This window comes from Somniosus microcephalus, chromosome 23, assembly GCF_052327205.1.
Source record: "Somniosus microcephalus isolate GS21.2 chromosome 23, FLI_Smic_1.0, whole genome shotgun sequence".
Classification (NCBI taxonomy): Eukaryota; Metazoa; Chordata; class Chondrichthyes; order Squaliformes; family Somniosidae; genus Somniosus; species Somniosus microcephalus.
The window spans coordinates 71,463,433-71,482,759 of NC_141009.1; positions in this window are offsets into that span (position 1 = coordinate 71,463,433).

Here is a 19,327-nt window from a genome sequence, read left to right on the forward strand (position 1 = left end):
GTAGCAGAGAGTGCCGTGAGAGTTTGGGTAAGTGAGAGAGTTAGGGTAAGTGGGGTGTTAGGTGCTGTTTCTGTTTTGTTTCTGGCCTTGTTTTTCCTGCCAGCCTCAGGATTAGCAGACATCGTGGAGGCGGAGCAGCGAGGCGAGGCCCAGTCGAGGCAGCCGGGAGCAGCAGCGGGTATTGAGTCGAGTCGGAGCAGCGAGGCGAGGCAGCCTAAACAGGCTCCACAGGCAACATTCCAAGGGGAGGTCAGAATTCAAAAGTGACATCACAGCCAAGCTGGTAGGTGATTGGTTGGTTGGTGAGTACTTTTCCTTCCCTTTTAAACCTTTATAAGTTGGTAAGTTCAATTAAATAGAGGTGTGATATTCATCATCTAGAATCGGGGCAGAGGGTATTTAAAAATAATAATAATAAATGTAATTAATTACATAGAATGGGAGAGCAGGTGATGTGTTACTGCTGCAATATGTGGGAGATGGTGGACACCATTGATGTTCACAGTGATCACATTTGCAGTAAGTGCTGGCTGCTCGAGGAACTCCGGCTCCTTGTTGATGAGCTGGAGTCCGAGCTTCAAACACTGCGACACATCAGGGAGGGGGAGAGTTACCTGGACTCTGTGTTCCAGGAAGTAGCCACACCAATTAGATTAACTAATTCAGATGTAGTCCGTGGTCAGAGACAGGAGGGTGTGACTGAGTGAGGCAGGTACGGGGATCCAGGAGGTAGTGTTGGAGGAGCCGCAGCCCTTGCTCTTGTCCAACAGGTTCGAGGCTCTTACTCCCTGTGAGGACGGGAACGGGGACTGCGGGGAGGATGAGCAACCTGGCCACAGCACCGTGGAACGAGGGGCCATTCAAGTGGGGGGGAGTAAAAAGAAATGTTGTAGTGGTAGGGGATAGTATCATCGGGGGGAGAGATAGGGTTCTTTGCAGCCGAGATCGAGAGTCCCGAAGGTTGAGTTGCCTGCCAGGGTTAAGGACATCTCCTCTGGGCTGGAGAGAAACTTGGAGTGGGAGGGGGAGGATCCAGTTGTCGTGGTCCATGTTGGTACCAACGACATAGATAAGACAAGGAAAGAGGTTCTGCTGAGGGAGTATGAGCAGCTAGAGGCCAAATTAAAAAGCAGAACCACAAGGGTAATAATCTCTGGATTACTACCTGAGCCATGAGCAAATTTGGCTAGGGTAAATAAAATCAGAGAGTTAAATGCGTGGCTCAAAGACTGGTGTGGGAGAAATGGGTTTTGCTTCTTGGGACACTGGCACCAGTACTGGGACAGGAGAGAGCTGTTCCATTGGGACGGACTTCACTTGGCCAGTGCTGGGACTAGAATCCTGGCAAAACGAATAACTAGGGCTGTAGAGAGGGCTTTAAACTAATTAGTGGGGGGGGAGGTTTCAAGAGAGCGAAAAATAAAAATGTCAGCGGAGAAGGCAATAGAGTAAGGTAGCAGTGGGGGAATTAAAAACCAGAGCGTGTCAGGGACAGAATATATAAAGATAAAGGTAAAGTAGTAAAGGGGGTAAAAGCATGAATAAATTGTCACAAAACATATTTAAAAGTTCTTTATCTGAATGCACGCAGCATTCGTAACAAAATAGACGAGCTGACAGTACAAATAACTACACATGGGTATGATCTGGTGGCCATTACAGAAACATGGCTGCAAGGTGACCATGACTGGGAACTAAACATCCAGGGGTATTTGACTATTAGGAAGGACAGACAGGAAGGAAAGGGAGGTGGGGTGGCTACGTTAATAAAGGATGGAATCACTGCAATAGTGAGAAATGATATTGGGTCAAAGGATCAGGATAGTGAAACAGTTTGGGTGGAGATAAGGAATAATAAGGGGAAAAAGATACTGGTGGGCGTAGCCTATAGGCCTCCTAACAGTTGCAACTCTATTGGTCGGAGTATAAATCAGGAAATAGTTGGGGCTTGTAATAAGGGAACAGATATAATCATGGGAGATTTTAACTTTCATATTGACTGGACAAATCAAATTGGGCAGGGCAGCCTTGAGGAAGAGTTCATAGAGTGCATTAGGGACAGGTTCCTTGAGCAGTATGTTACTGAACCAACCAGGGGGCAGGCAATCTTAGATCTGGTCCTGTGTAATGAGACAGGATTAATAAAAAATATCCTAGTAAAGAATCCCCTTGGAATGAGTGACCATAACATGGTTGAATTCCAAATTCAGTTGGAGGGTGAGAGAGTTGGATCTCAAACCAGCGTACTAAGCTTAAATAAAGGAGACTATGAAGGTATGAGAGCACAGTTGACTAAAGTGGACTGGGAAAATAGATTAAGGTGTAAGACGGTACATGAGTAGTGGTGTACATTCAAGGAGATGTTTCACAACTTTCAAGAAAAATACATTCCACTGAGGAAAAAGGGGCGTAAAGGAAAAGACAGCCATCCGTGGCTAAGTAAAGTAATAAAGGATAGTATCCAACTGAAAACAAGGGCATATAAAGTAGCCAAATCTAGTGGGAGGATAGAAGATTGGGAAGCATTTACAAGCCAGCAAAGAATTACTAAAAGATTAATTAAGAAAGGGAAGATAGATTATGAAAGTAAACTAGCAAAAAATATAAAAACAGATAGCAAGAGTTGCTACAGTTATATGAAAAGAAAAAGGGTGGCTAAAGTGAATGTTGGTCCCTTAGAGGACGAGACCAGGAAATTAGTAGTGGGGAACATGGAGATGGCAAAAACGCTGAACAAATATTTTGTATCAGTCTTTACAGTGGAGGACACTAAAAATATCCCAACACTGGACAAACAGGGGGCAATGGGGGGGGGGAGGAGCTAAACACAATTAAAATCACTAAGGAGATGGTACTCGGTAAGATAATGGGACTTAAGGCGGATAAATCCCCTGGACCTGATGGCTTACATCCTAGGGTCTTGAGAGAAGTAGCGGTAGGGATTGCGGATGCATTGGTGGTAATTTTCCAAAACTCCCTGGATTCAGGAAAGGTCCCAGCAGATTGGAAAACTGCTAATGTAACGCCCTTATTTAAAAAGGGAGGTAGACAAAAGGCTGGAAACTATAGACCAGTTAGCCTAACATCTGTGGTTGGTAAAATGTTGGAGTCCATTATTAAGGAAGCAGTAACAGGACGTTTGGATAAGTGTAATACCCACTGGAAATGTTATGTACGCTAAGTATGGTTATCAATCTTTAACTTAGACACTGTATTATCATTGTTATAAATCCCTGGGTTAAAGTTGCCCATGTGAAGGTACGGCAAGAACTTTTAAGGACACAATGTGACTAAGAGCAGACTTTCCATAATTCTGCACCAGGATCAACTGTTGCAGACAGTGAGGCTGCGCAGTCTCCAGGCAGAAACCCCAGGAGGAAGGGGTGGAGTCGGGGTTTTCGAGCGGGAAAAAGGAGCGACTGGAAGAGAAGAGGGCAGGAGCTCTGAAAAGAGGGCTCAGGAGGCAAATGGCTGCCGCATCCCGTCCCGGGCTTCCAAACTCGGCCGCCGCCCTTTGTATTAGTAGCTCTGCATCCAGAACTCAAAGTGGGATTCAGTGATCGTGAAGAGAATTCAACGAAGGGGTTCGGAGTCGTAAGTCTTGCAGACATTATACATACCATGAGCTCCAACTTAAGCGCGCCAACGAAAGAGTGCACTCGAATTTGGACACAGGGACAGATTCTCCTTTGAATCCATATAAATGGAGAATGTATGTTTATTATGTCTAGATTCATTCTAATGTATGCAAATGTCTAATTTAGTTCATTGACCTGTAATCTTCTTATACTGTCTGCCGTTAAAACTATGAAGTAAGATAATTAGAATTAAGCCATTGTAGTAGTGATCTCCTTACTGGACTATAGAATACTGTCTACAACAGAGACCACATCTCACATATATCTAGAGAACCGTGAAGGGGTTACATTTTGGGGGCTCGTCCGGGATTGTGGTCTATTTATGTCAGTAAACTAACAGTATTGAATGCTCATTGCTAAGAGAGTGGTTTGTGGTTTCTACTGGGCTGTTTGAGCATAAAAGATGGATGTTATTGAGGTTGAGGCTTGGTGCAAACGGAAGCAGATAGCTACTACCCATGCCATTGTGCTGAATGGTGTTGCTAACGATGACCCTGATGATGTCTTGCTAAGGGCTCTGAATTGTGTCAAAGCCTTTGGAAAGGTTAGGATAGTTGAGCGCTGCTTGGATACAGCTACCAAGAAGCAGTTTGTGTTGATCCAGACATCAGAGAACCTGAGAGGTCATGGTTTACCTGAGGCAGTTGGGCTTTCTGAAGAGGCTTGTCCCTGGCCAGTTCAGTTTGTCCCTATTACTACTAAGGAAGAAGAAGGGTTTCAGACCAAGTTGTTGTCATTCTTGAGACAAGAAGGAAAGACTGTTGCTGATGTCAAAGGTCTGATAGGTCCTTCGGCCCTGGATATGAACACTCAGTTGGTCAGTGCCATTAGTTCTCTGGGGGATAAATGCACCAATCTGCCCTTCGAGGCTCAGGGATACCGTAAGCTCCGTATGTTCTCAGGAGTGAGACCAACTCCCAGTGGGGAAGAGGAGTACGACGCCTGGGCTGAGCAGACCCTGCCTCTGCTAGAGGAATGGCAGTGCAGTGACAATGTGAAGAGGCAGAGAATAGTAGAAAGCCTTAAGGGTCCTGCTGCTGACATTGTAAGATTCTTAAAGGCGCAGAACACCTCTGCTACTTCCTTTGACTACATGCAGGCTCTAGAAACTGCCTTTGGAACTACTGAAACCATTTCAGATTTGATGGTCAGATTCAGAAGCACATTCCAGTGTGAGGGAGAGAAGCTGTCCAGTTATCTGCTGAGAATAGACAAACTGCTGCATTGTATGTTACGGAAAAGAGGGATTGAGTTGCCTGAAATGAATCGGTTCCGCATTGAACAGGTTGTGCGAGGTGCATTGCTCGAAGACGTGACTGCTCTTCGCATACGCATGACCCATAAGTTGCGAGATCCACCTACCTTCACTGAGCTGCTAAGGGAAGTCAGAGAGGAGGAGGATATGCTTCAGGCCCGGAATGTAGCAAAGAGTGCTGTGATGTCCAAGCTTGTGACTCCTGTTACAGTTCCTACTCCTAAGGGGGATGTCAACCCTGAGATGGAGCAGCTGAAGAAGGAAATAAATGTCATGAGAGCCGAGATGGCATATTTTCGGTCTGAGCCCAACACAGAAAGGGATGACGCACGGGTGCAAAAGGTTGAACACCCTGCAAAGTCTAACAGCAAAATGAATGATTCCTCTAAAGGATATCCCCATGAAGGAGATAGACCTGGAGTCTTTTGTTATAACTGTGGAAAGGATGGACATTTCAAGCGAGAATGTAGAGGTGAGGAAAATCTAAAAAAAAGTAAATGACCGTCTCATAAAACTTACCAAGAAGTCGGGAAACTACAAAGGGGCACAGTAACGGAACGGCCTGCTGTCCCTGTAGTTAAGACACGTTCCGCTAAGTGCAATAATAGACGAGGGGATATGAAAGACATCATACCTGAAGGTTTAGTAGGGCCGAGTTCTGCTGTATCAATACAGATTGAAGGCATTTATACTAAAGCTATCCTCGACACGGGTTCTCAGGTTACCATACTGTACAGATCCTTCTATGACCGATACCTGACGCATTTGCCGTTAACCCCAATCAGTCTTCTGCAGATCTGGGGCCTTAGTCCTGCTGATTACCCATATGATGGCTATTTGTCACTGAGGTTGGAGTTCTTGGAAGCTGATGTAGGGACCACTGAGACCATTGATGCACTTGTGTTGGTTTGCCCTGACCCCATGGTGAAAGGTGAGGTTTCCATACTGGTTGGCAGTAATACACCCATAGTGAGACGACTCCTGACAAGCTGCAAAGAGCAGGGAGGTGAAAACTTCTTGAGCACCAGACACATTCACCCTGTTTTCAAAAAGGCTTTTGAGAAACTGCCTGAACTTTCTTCCGACATAGATGATAGCAAAAGAGGAACTGTGTGGTACGTTCGAGCCAAACCTATCACCCTGCGTCCTGGAGGAGTGGCTAGAATCCTTGGGATACCAAAATTCCCTGGAACGCCAGGTACTGAAGCCATTCTGATAGAGTCACCTGATGATCCTGCAGAAGAGTCACGGTTTCCAAATGAGCTTCTGGTGAGACCAGAGTTGCAGACCCCGACAGCTGTGATGTCAAGGAGAGTTACAGTGACCGTGAGGAATATGTCAGGCAAAGGAATCACATTGAGGAAAGGAATGCCGATTGCGCATCTGTTTCCTGTAAATGTACTGTCGTCACATGTGAAGGAAGAGTCCAAAGTTAACTCAACTGGAGATCTGACACCCTCCTCCTTCAACTTTGGAGATTCATTCGTTCCTAAAGAATGGAAGGACCGATTAGTCAGGAAGATGATGGAGCGGAGAGGAGTTTTCTCTACTCATGAGTTTGATGTTGGTTGTAGTAAGAGTACTCGCCATTCTATCAGAATTACCGAGGATAAACCCTTTCGGGAGAGGTCTCGACGGCTGGCACCAGCTGACATCGAAGCAGTGAGACAGCACCTGTCGCAGTTAAAAGAAGCTGAGATCATTACCGAGTCCAGGAGTCCTTATGCATCTCCTATAGTGGTGGTGAGGAAAAAGAACGGAAAGATTCGGATGTGTGTGGACTTTAGGACGCTTAACAGACGCACTATTCCCGACCAATACACCGTTCCAAGAATTGAGGATGCACTGGCTTGTCTTAATGGAAGCAAGTGGTTCAGTGTGTTGGATCTCAGAAGTGGATACTACCAAATACCGATGAGTGAATCAGACAAAGAAAAGACAGCCTTTATATGTCCAGTTGGGTTCTACCAATTTGAAAGGATGCCACAGGGAGTTTCAGGCGCTCCAGCAACTTTTCAAAGAATAATGGAACAAACAGTTGGGGACATGAACTTGCTCGAAGTATTGGTGTACTTGGACGATATCATTGTGTTTGGGGCAACCCTTGAAGAACACGAAGCTCGGTTGCTGAAAGTGCTTGGTCGCCTGGAGGATGAAGGTCTCAAGCTATCATTGGACAAGTGTCAGTTTTGCCAAACATCCGTGTCCTATGTGGGGCATATTGTATCACAGGATGGAGTAGCCACAGATCCATCCAAGATCGAAGCTGTTACCACATGGCCCAAACCGAACACAGTGACTGCCTTGCGGTCATTTCTTGGTTCTGCGGATATTACAGGCGCTTTGTGCAGGATTACTCCAAAGTGGCCCATCCTCTGAATCAGCTGCTGGCTGGTTACCTCCCACCAGTCGAGAGGAAGAAAATGGCTAAAGGTAAAGAGAACAAGGACTACTTCAAACCCTCTGAGCCTTTTGGTGTTAGATGGGATGAGAAATGCGAAGAGGCCTTCCACACCTTAAAGCAAAGTCTTACTCAAGCCCCCATGTTGGCTTTTGCAAACCCACAGCTGCCATATGTGCTACACGTGGATGCCAGTCAAGAAGGGTTGGGTGGTGTGTTGTATCAGGACCAAGGAGCAGGGCTGAGACCCGTAGCGTTCATCAGTCGCAGTCTTACGCCATCAGAGCGTAACTACCCAGCTCATAAGCTAGAATTCTTGGCGTTGAAGTGGGGGGTGGTGGATAAGCTGCAGGATTATCTGTATGGAGCGAAGTTTGAAGTGAGGACAGACAATAATCCATTAACCTATGTGTTGACTTCGGCAAAACTTCATGCCACCGGCCACCGCTGGCTTGCTGCACTATCTGCTTACGACTTTAGTCTCAGGTACAGACCTGGGAACCAGAACATTGACGCAGATGCTCTGTCTCGTCGCCCACACTACCAGAAACCAGAGTGGAAAGATGTTGCTTCAGCGGATGTGAAAGTAATGTGTCAGATGTCCGTGGTATCTGGACCAAAGAATTCATTTCATGCCCGAGAGATTGACCACTTGGGAGCGTCAATGCATGCTGTTCCCCAGGCATTTTGCAACCTTTCCAGTTTGGATGTACAAAACTTACCCATGTTGTGTTCATCTGAGATATCCAAAGCACAACAGGAGGATCCCTGTATTCATGAGGTGTTTTCAGCTCTCCGTCTGGGTGATATTACACAGATCGACAAATCAAAACATCCTGACTGTCGTCTGCTCCTAAGAGAATGGGACCACTTGGAAATTAAAGAGGGAGTGTTGTGTAGAATCACTCACCCACCCACTAAACCATGTCATTCACAGTTGGTCCTGCCTGAAAAGTACAGGGAAATAGTGATGAAGTCTTTGCATGATGACGCAGGTCATCTGGGAGTAGATAAGACCTATGGGTTGGTCAAGGACAGATTCTATTGGCTGCGTATGAAGTCTGCGGTTGAGGAGTTCTGCAAGTCCTGTGCACGTTGTGTCCAGAGAAAGACTTTACCTAAAAGAGTTGCTCCTCTGTTTCACATGCAAAGTGATGGACCTCTAGACCTTGTCTGTATGGATTTTCTGTCCATCGAACCCGATTCCAGCAATACCGCAAATGTCTTGGTCATTACAGATCATTATACTCGCTACGCCCAAGCTTTTCCCACAAAGGATCAGAAAGCATCCACCGTTGCCAAAGTGTTGTGGGAGAAATACTTCATCCACTATGGACTGCCAAAGCGAATACACAGTGATCAAGGTAGACTTTGAAAGTAGACTTATACATGAGTTGTTGTCCATGCTCGGGATTGAGAAGTCAAGAACAACTCCATACCAGGGAGATCCTCAACCTGAGCGGTTTAACCGTACTTTGTTAGACATGCTTGGAACGCTGGATTCAAAGCGAAAGAACAAGTGGAGTCGGCACATTGGACATCTTGTTCATTCTTATAATTGTACCCGAAATGACGCTACTGGTTTTTCACCGTACTACTTCATGTTTGGACGTGAAGCGAGGATGCCGGTGGATTTGTGTTTCGGAGTATCCAGTGATGGCACATCACAGAGAACTTACCTCAAGTATGTATCTGACATGAGAAAGGAATTGCAAGCTGCTTATGAACTTGCTGAGTCTGTTTCTGCCAAACAGAATAAAGGAAATAAGCAGAGGTATGACCAGAAGATCCGTTTTTCCCAACTCATGCCTGGTGACCGAGTTCTCATACGGAACCTAGGACTTCAAGGGAAACATAAGTTAGCAGACCGCTGGGCTTCTACACCTTACATTGTTGAAAGTCAAATGTCACAACTACCTGTGTTTCGGCTAAAACCTGCAGGTGGGAATGGACCCATAAAAATACTGCACCGGAATCATATCCTGCCATTGGGACAGCAAGTGCGTCTGGATCCGCCAGCGGATAATGAGCCGACACCTAGTAGGAGAACCCTGCAGAGAAGAAGGAGGAAAAAAAACGAGAAACCAGGAAAACTTTGTTCCAGAAGACAGAAAACCCATGACACAGTGTGTGGATCATGAGGAACCTGATGAGTCGGAAGATGAAGAATGGGATCTATGGTACGACCTCCCAGAAAGACGCATAAGACAGAATCTGGATGAATTGTCTGAACCATTTAGCTCAGGCTTGGACATGGTCTGGGAAGAACCAGATGCTTCCGAGAAGGATATAAAAGAGACTGAAAGGCATGATAACAAAGGAACCAACGCCTCCAACGTAGTTGAAGGAACTGAAGACCGGGTATCCGAAATAAGGAGCTCACAGCGAGTTAAGAAGGTTCCGGAAAGATTGACATACAGTACACTAGGAGTGCCAAGTGTAATGATAGCCCCTACGGTTCGATATGTTACCTCCCTTTATACATGGTTGGGAAGCATGCAACCACTTATGTGTAAAGTTCATTAGTCATGGGGACATGCCTATATTTGGTAGGGGGGGGAGTGTAATACCCACTGGAAATGTTATGTACGCTAAGTATGGTTATCAATCTTTAACTTAGACACTGTATTATCATTGTTATAAATCCCTGGGTTAAAGTTGCCCATGTGAAGGTACGGCAAGAACTTTTAAGGACACAATGTGAGTAAGAGCCAGAATTCCATAATTCTGCACCAGTATCAACTGTTGCAGACAGTGAGGCTGCGCAGTCTCCAGGCAGAAACCCCAGGAGGAAGGGGTGGAGTCGGGTTTTCAAGCGGGAAAAAGGAGCGACTGGAAGAGAAGAGGGCAGGAGCTCTGAAAAGAGGGCTCAGGAGGCAAATGGCTGCCGCATCCCGTCCCGGGCTTCCAAACTCGGCCGCCGCCCTTCGTATTAGTAGCTCTGCATCCAGAACTCAAAGTGGGATTCAGTGATCGTGAAGAGAATTCAACGAAGGGGTTCGGAGTCGTAAGTCTTGCAGACATTATACATACCATGAGCTCCAACTTAAGCGCGCCAACAAAAGAGTGCACTCGAATTTGGACACAGGGACAGATTCTCCTTTGAATCCATGTAAATGGAGAATGTATGTTTATTATGTCTAGATTCATTCTAATGTATGCAAATGTCTAATTTAGTTCATTGACCTGTAATCTTCTTATACTGTCTGACGTTAAAACTATAAAGTAAGATAATTAGAATTAAGCCATTGTAGTAGTGATCTCCTTACTGGACTATAGAATACTGTCTACAACAGAGACCACATCTCACATATATCTAGAGAACCGTGAAGGGGTTACATAAGTATAATTTAATCGGACAGAGTCAGCATGGTTTTATGAAGGGGAAGTCATGTTTGACAAATTTTCTCGAATTCTTTGAGGACGTAACAAACAGGGTGGATAAAGGGGAACCAGTGGATGTGGTGTATTTGGACTTCCAAAAGGCATTTGACAAGGTGCCACACAAGATTACTGCACAAGATTAAAAAATCATGGGTGGAAGATTGGCTATCTAACAGAAAACAGAGTTGGGATAAATGGTTCATTCTCGGGTTGGCAATTAGTAACTAGTGTGTTCCACAGGGGTCAGTGCTGGGACCCCAACTCTTTACAATCTATATTAACGATTTGGAGGAGGGGACCAAGTGCAACATATCCAAGTTTGCCGACGATACAAAGATGGGAGGGAAAGCAGTGAGTGAGGAGGACATAAAAAACCTGCAAAAGGACATAGACAGGCTAAGTGAGTAGGCAGAAATTTGGCAGATGGAATATAATGTTGGAAAGTGTGAGGTTATGCACTTTGGCAGAAAAAATCAAAGAGCAATTTATTATCTAAATGGAGAGAAACTGCAAAGTGCTACAGTACAAAGGGATCTGGGGGTCCTGGTGCATGAAACACAGAAGGTTAGTATGTAGGTACAGCAGGTGATCAGGAAGGCCAATGGAATCTTGGCTTTTATTGCAAGGGGGATGGAGTATAAAAACAGGGAAGTCTTGCTGCAGTTATACAGGGTATTGGTGAGGCCACACCTGGAATACTGTGTACAGTTTTGGTTTCCATATTTAAGTAGAGATACACTTGCTCTTGAGGCAGTTCAGAGAAGGTTCACTCGGTTGATTCCGGAGATGAGGGGGTTGACTTATGAGGAAAGGTTGAGTAGGTTGGGCCTCTACTCATTGGAGTTCAGCAGAATGAGAGGCGATCTTATCGAAACATATAAGATTGTGAGGGGGCTTGATCAGGTGGATGCGGGGAGGATGTTTCCACTGATGGGTGAGACTAGAACTAGGGGGCACAATCTTAGAATAAGGGGCTGCCCTTTCAAAACTGAGATGAGGAGAAACTTCTTCACTCAGAGGGTAGTAAATCTATGGAATTTGCTACCTCAGAGAGCTGTGGAAGCTGCGACATTAAATAAATTTAAAACGGAGATAGACAGTTTCCTAGCTGATAAGGGAATTAGGGGTTACGGGGAGAGGGCAGGGAAGTGGATGTGAGTCTAGGTTCAGATCAGCCATGATCCTATTGAATGGCGGAGCAGGCCCGAGGGGCCGTATGGCCTACTCCTGCTCCTACTTCTTATGTTCTTATGTTTTCCATACCCTGGCGACTAAGCTCCTCCATGGCCGTAGCCATCCTCTCTACCGTAGCCATCCTCTCCTCTACCATAGCCATCCTTTCCTCTATGGTAGCCAGCCTTACCATGGAGGTAGCCATCCTTTCCACGGAGGTTGCCATCCTTTCCGTAATGATGCATTCATTCGCCAATGCCTCCACAAAGGCTCTGCTCATGTTAGCGATGGACTCCTCCATTCGCTCCACACTCGCAGCGACCCTGGAGACAAAACCTGCCAGACTCCTGCACCTCTTCCTGGAGTTCCAGCACCGCTCTCCTTCTGGATGGACCCGGAGGCACAGGGTCCACATGCAGCTGAGCAGAGCTAGGGGGGTCCTGTGACCTTCGACAAGGACTCTCCATTGCTGTCCCTGTCTCCACCATCTGCTGATGCTCACTTGTGAGCTGTGATACAGCAGGTGACAACATTACTCTATGTTCCGATGGTCCCACCGAGGTGTGCTGGTGCTGGATGCGCTGAATTCTGCTGACGCTGTGCCCTCAGAGGTTGCAGCTTCCTCTGAGGAGTCTTGAAGGTCAGGCTGTTCCTCCTGGATAGTGGGGACGGGAGCTCTCGATGGTCCTGTGGGGGAGTAAAGGAAAGAGTTAGAGCTGTGAGGGCAAGGTTACCTGCACATTGCATATTGCAGATGATCATAAGTCAATCTGTTAGAGCATCAGATTCATTATCAGTCACTCATGCAATGTCAATGAGAGAGATGCCAAACTATGCTGTCACCAGCTTGCTGTGATGCACCCCTCTGTCCGTCCCCCACTTGCGAATCCTCCTCGATCCCGGCGATTTCCAGGGCCGCCTCCTCCGAGGTAGTGAGCTGGGCTACTGAGGGTGGCCCTCCTCCTGGCCTCGCTCTTTCCCTCTTATTGTGGGCTCTCTTTTCCTGCAATGAGGGACACAAGTGGAGTTTGAGTGAGAATGAAGGAGTGAGTGTAGAGAATGCATAGCATAGATGTTTAGAAGGAGACAAAGGGCCCTCCCTGTGTGTTGTAGTTGTTGTCATTGCATCACAATGATAGGGAGTGTGAGGGCTGCATGGTTGAATAGTTAAGTGAATGTGAACATACAGAGAGAGGCAATGGGTAAGGGTGCAGGGATGTAAGTGTCAAGTGGGATGTGGAGGAAGAGGTTGGCAAAGCAGAGTGCTGGTGAGGAGAGGTGATGGGGATCAGATTGAGGGTGATGGGAAAGTCATACTCACTTTTCTCAAACCTCTTCTTGCACTGCAGCCAGATTCTGCGGCACATAGAGATTAACCAATCCTCTGTCCATGTTACTATATTACCCCCAACCTCATGAGCTCTTATCTTGTGTAATAACCTTTTATGTGGCACCTTATCAAATGCCTTTTGGAAATCCAAATATACTACATCCACTGGTTCCCCTTTATCTACCCTGCTAGTTACATCCTCAAAAATCTCTAATAAATTTGTCAAACACGATTTCCCTTTCATAAAACCATGTTGACTCTGCCGAATCATGTTATGATTTTCTAAGTGCCCTGACACCACTTCCTTAACAATGGATTCCAGCAGTTTCCCCGACGACTGGTGTCAGGCTAACTGGCCTGTAGTTCCCTGTTTTCTCTCCCTCCTTTCTTGAATAGCGGAGTTATATTTGCGACCTTCTAATCCGCTGGGACCATTCTAGAATCTAGGGAATTTTGGAAGATCAAAACCAATGCATCCACTATCTCTTCAGCCACCTCTTTTAGAACCCTAGGATGTAGGCCGTCAGGTCCAGGGGATTTGCCGGCTTTTAGTCCCATTAGTTTCTCTAGTACTTTTTCTCTACTTATATTAATTACGTTAAGTTCCTCACCCTCATTAGGCCCTTGGTTCCCCACCATTTCTGGTATGCTTTTTGTGTCTTCTACTGTGAAGACAGATACAAAATATTTGTTTAGCGTTTCTGCCATTTCCTTATTCTCCATAATAATTTCTCCTGTCTCAGCCTCTAAGGGACCAACGTTTACTTTTGCTACTCTCTTCCTTTTTACATACTTGTAGAAGCTCTTACAATCTGCTTTTATATTTCTTGCTGGTTTGCTCTCATTCTATTTTTCCATTTTAATCAATTTTTTGATCATCCTTTGCTGGATTCTGAAACTCTCCCAATCCTCAGGCTTACTATTATTCTTCACACATTATAAGCTTCTTCTTTCAATCTAATGCTATCCTTAACTTCTTTAGTTAGCCATGGATGGCTCACTTTTCCCGTGGAGTTTTTGTTTCTCAATGGAATGTATTTTTGTTGAGAATTATGAAATATTTCTTTAAATTCTAGCCACTGCTTATCTACCGCCATACCTTTTAATCTATTTTTTCAATCTACCTTAGCCAACTCGCCCCTCATACCTATGTAATTGGCTTTATTTAAGTTTAACAATCTAGTTTTGGACTTAGGCAAGTCACTCTCAAACTTAAGTCCAAAGATGTGCGGGTTAGGTTGATTGGCTATGATAAATTAACCCTTAGTGTTAGGGGGATTAAATACGTGGGGTTACGGGGATAGGGTGGGATATGTGTTGGTGTAGGGGTTACGGGGATCGGGTGGGATGTGTCGGTGCAGGCTCGATGGGCCGAAATGGCCTCTATCTGCACTGTGGGGTTTCTGTGATTAACGTGAAATTCTATCATATTATGATCACTCTGTCCCAGCGGATCCTTTACTATGAGATTGCTAATTAACCCTGTCTCATTACACAATACAAGATCTAAAATAGCCTGATCCCTGATGTATTGTTCTAGGAAACTGTCCCGAATACATTCCATAAACTCGTCCTCCAGGCTACCTTTGCCAACTTGATTTGTCCAGTCTATATGAAGATTAAAGTCCCCCAAGATTATTGCATTACCTTTGTTACAAGCTCCTACTATTTCTTGATTAATACTCTGTCCAACGGTATAGCTACTGTTAGGGGGCCTAAATACTACTGTCACCAGTTTTCTGCCCCTTGTTATTCCTTATCTCCACTCATACTGATTCTACTTCCTGATCTTCCAAACCAAGATCCTTTCTCGCTACTGTCCTTATGTCATCCTTTATTATCAGGGCTACCACACCACCCCCTCCTTTTCCATTCTGCCTGTCTTTTCGAAACGTCAAGTACCCTGGAACATTTCGTTCCCAACCTTGGCCACCTTGCAACCACGTTTCTGTAATGGCTATTAGATCAACCCCATTTATCTCTATTTGTGCCACTAGTTTGTCTATCTTGTTACGAATGCTTTGTGCATTCAGAGAAAGAGCCTTTAATTTAAATTTTTTACCATTATCCCTGCTTTGACCTTATTCTCTGCTGCTCTGCTACCGTTAAACGCCTGCAGGGGCCGCCGTGGCTGGAGGTCAGTGTTGACAATAACCGCCGGGCTGCAGGGGCCGCTGTGACCGGAGGTCACTGTCGAACAATAGCCGCCGGGACTGCTGTAGCCAGAGGTCAGTCATTGAGTCATAGAGTCATAACGGCACAGAAGGAGGCCATTCAGCCCATCGAGTCCGTGCCCGCTCTCTGTAGAACAATCCAGTCAGTCCCATTCCCCCGCTCTATCCCCGTAGCTCTGCAAGTTTATTTCCCTCAAGTGTCTATCCAGTCTCCCCCTGAAAACATTGAGTGTCTCCGCTTCCACCACTTCTGTCGGCAGCGAGTTCCAGGTCCTCACCACTCGCTGCGTAAAAATGTATTTCCTCACACCACCGCCCCCGCCCCATCTCTTGCCCAAAACCTTAAACCTGTGTCCCCTAGTCCTTGTACCATCAACTAGTGGGAACAGCCTTTCCCCGTCTAGCCTATCCAAACCCGTCATAATCTTGTACACCTCTATCAAATCACCCCTCAACCTCCTTTGCTCTAATGAAAACAAATCCAGCTTCTCCAACCTGTCCTTGTAGCTAAGATCCCCCATCCTCGGAACAATTCTGGTAAATCTCCTCTGCACCCTCTCAAGGGCCTTCACATCCTTCCTAAAGTGTGGTGACCAGAACTGGACACAATACTCCAGTTGTGGCCTAACCAGCGCTTTATAAAGGTTCAGCATAACTTCTCTACTTTTGTACTCAATACCTCTATTTATGAAGCCCAAGATCCCATATGCTTTGTTAACCACTCTCTCAATATGTCCTGCCACCTTCAGGGACCGATGCACATTAACTCCCAGGTCCCTCTGTCCCTGCACACTCTTTAAAACTGTGCCATTAAGTGTATATTGCCTCTCCCTGTTCCTTCTGCCAAAATGCATCACCTCACACTTCTCTGCATTAAACTCCATCTGCCACTTGTCTGCCCATTCTGCTAGCCTTTCTATGTCCTGTTGCAGTCGATTGGTATCATCACTGTATGCCACTCCCCCAAGTTTGGTGTCATCGGTAAATTTAGAAATTCTACTCTGTATTCCAATATCCAGGTCATTTATATATATCAAAAAAAGCAGTGGCCCCAGCACTGACCCTTGGGGAACACCACTGTCTACCATCCTCCAGTCTGAAAAACAGCCACTTAACACAACTCGCTGTTTTCTGTCCTTAAGCCAATTCCTTATCCAAGCTGCCACTGACCCACCTATTCCATGAGCCTCAATTTTGTTAACCAGCCTTCTATGTGGTACTTTGTCAAACGCATTCCGACAATCCATGTAGACAACATCCATTGCATTCCCTTCATCAATCCTGTTACTTCATCAAAAAATTCAATTAGATTAGTCAAACACAATCTGCCTTTTACAAATCCGTGTTGGCTCTCCTTAATTAGCTTAAACCTCTCCAAGTGCCCATTAATTTTTTCCTTGATTATTGTTTCTAAAACTTTGCCCACCACTGATGTTAAACTGACCGGCTTGTAGTTACTAGGATTGTCCTTACACCCTTTCTTGAACAATGGTGTCACATTTGCCACTTTCCAATCCTCAGCCACCTCCCCAGCATCTAGGGAAGATTGGAAAATTATGGCAAGCCCTTCCGCTATCTCCTCCCCCAATTCCCTTAGCAACCTGGAATGCAAGCCATCTGGACCAGGCGACTTGTCCATTCTAAGCATACCCAGCCTTTCAAGTACATTCTGTCTATCAATTTTCACCTCTTCCATTGCTTCTACCTTTTCCACTTCTACTGATATTTTGTCAGCATCCACCTCCTTAGTAAACACCGATACAAAGTACTCATTGAGTATTCTAACCTTGCCCTGCGCCTCTAAGCATATATCACCTTCTTTGTCTCCAATAGGTCCCACCCCTCCTCTTACTATCCACTTACTGTTTACATGCCGGTAGAAGATTTTTGGGTTCCCTTTTATGTTAACCGCCATTCTACTCTCATATTCTCTCTTTGCCAATCTTATTTTCATCTTCACTTCCCCTCTCAACTTATTGTATTTGGTCTGGTTCTCCCTTGAAGAATTCACCTGACATGCATCATACACCCTCTTTTTTGTTTCATCATCTTCTCTATCTCCCTCGTCATCCAAGGAGCCCTTGCTTTGGTTCCCTTACCCTTCCCTCTTGTTGGAATGTACCTAGCCTGTACTTGGAACATCTCCTCCTTAAAGATCACCCATTGTTCCGTTACAGTTTTTCCTGTCAGTCTTTGGTTCCATTTTACCCTGGCTAGATCCTTTCGCATCCCATTGAAGTTAGCCCTATTCCAGTTTAGAAGTTCCACTCTAGATTGTTCCTTGCTCCTCTCCATTGCTAATCTAAATCTTACGATACAATGATCACTCGTACCCAAGTGTTCTCCCACAGACACTTGTTCGACCTGGCCCACCTCATTCCCCAGCACCAGATCCAGCAATGCCTCCTTCCTAGTTGGGCCAAGAACAATAAGGTCAACGAAATTCTCCTGAACACATTTCAGAAATTCCTCCCCCTCCTTTCCCTTTACCCTAGCATTATCCCAATCGATATTTGGGTAATTAAAGTCCCCCAATATCACCACTCTATAGCTCTTGCATATCTCTGCGATTTCCCTGCAGATTTGCTCCTCTACCTCCCTCTCACTATTTGGAGGCCTATAGAATACCCCCAATAGCGTGATCATACCCTTTTTGCTCCTCAACTCTAACCAAATGGATTCTGTCCTTGTCCCCTCAAGAACATCCTCCCTTTCCAACACTACAATGTCTTCCTTAATCAGCACTGCCACCCCACCTCCCTTTTTTCCTTCCCTATCCTTTCTGAACACCTTGTACCCTTGAATATTAAGTGCACAGTCCTCACCGTTTTTAAGCCACGTTTCCGTTATTGCCACAACATCATATTACCACACGGCTAATTGTGCTTGTAGCTCACCAACCTTATTCCCCACACTTTGTGTGTTTATGTACATCCATTCTAAACCCATTTTTGAATTTTTCATAGTCTTTCTTAGTCTGCTCCTATCTAATATGGTACTACTACCGCCTCTAGTACTACTTTCTTCTCTAGTACTGTCCAACACACTCACTCTTTTATGCACCTTATTCCTCTTTTCTACTCCTATATGCTGGTGCCCATCCCCCTGCCAAACTAGTTTAAACCCTCCCCAACAGCACTAGCAAACCTCCCCGCAAGAATATTGGTCCCGGCTCTGTTGAGGTGTGACCCATCCGGCTTGTACAGGTCCCACCTTGCCCAGAAACGGTCCCAATGCCTCAGGAATCTTAAGCCCTCCCTCCTGCACCATCTCTCCAGCCACGCATTCATCTGTTCTATCCTCCTATTCCTGTACTCACTAGCCCGTGGCACCGGGAGTAATCCAGAGATTACTACATTTGAGGTCCTGCTTTTTAATCTCTCTCCTAGCTACCTAAACTCTGCCTGCAAGACCTCATCCCTCTTTCTGCCTATGTCGTTGGTACCGATATGGACAACGACCTCTGGCTCTTCACCCTCCTCCCTCAGAGTGTCTTGCAGCCGGTCAGTGACATCCTTGGCCCTGGTACCAGGGAGACAACATACCATCCTGGAGTCACGTCTACGGCCACAGAAACGCCTGTCTGCTCCCCTAACTATCGAATCCCCTACCACTATTGCTCTTCCATGCTTTTTCCTCCCCCCATGTACAGCTGAGCGACCCGTGGTGCTGTGGATTTGACTCTGGTTGCACTCCCCAGAGGAACCATCGCCCTCACCAGTACTGAGAACAGAATACTGGTTGGAGAGCGCGATGCACTCCGGGGACTCCTGCACTACCTGCCTGGTCCTCCTCTTCTGTCTGGTAGTCACCCATTCCCTCTGAGCCTGCACACTCTTAAGCTGTGGGGTGACCACCTCCAGAAACGTGCTCTCCATATAACTCTCAGCCTCGCGGATGCACCGCAGTGACTCCAGCCGCCGCTCAAGCTCCGAAGCCCGGAGCTCGAGTTGCTGTAGCTGCGACACTTTC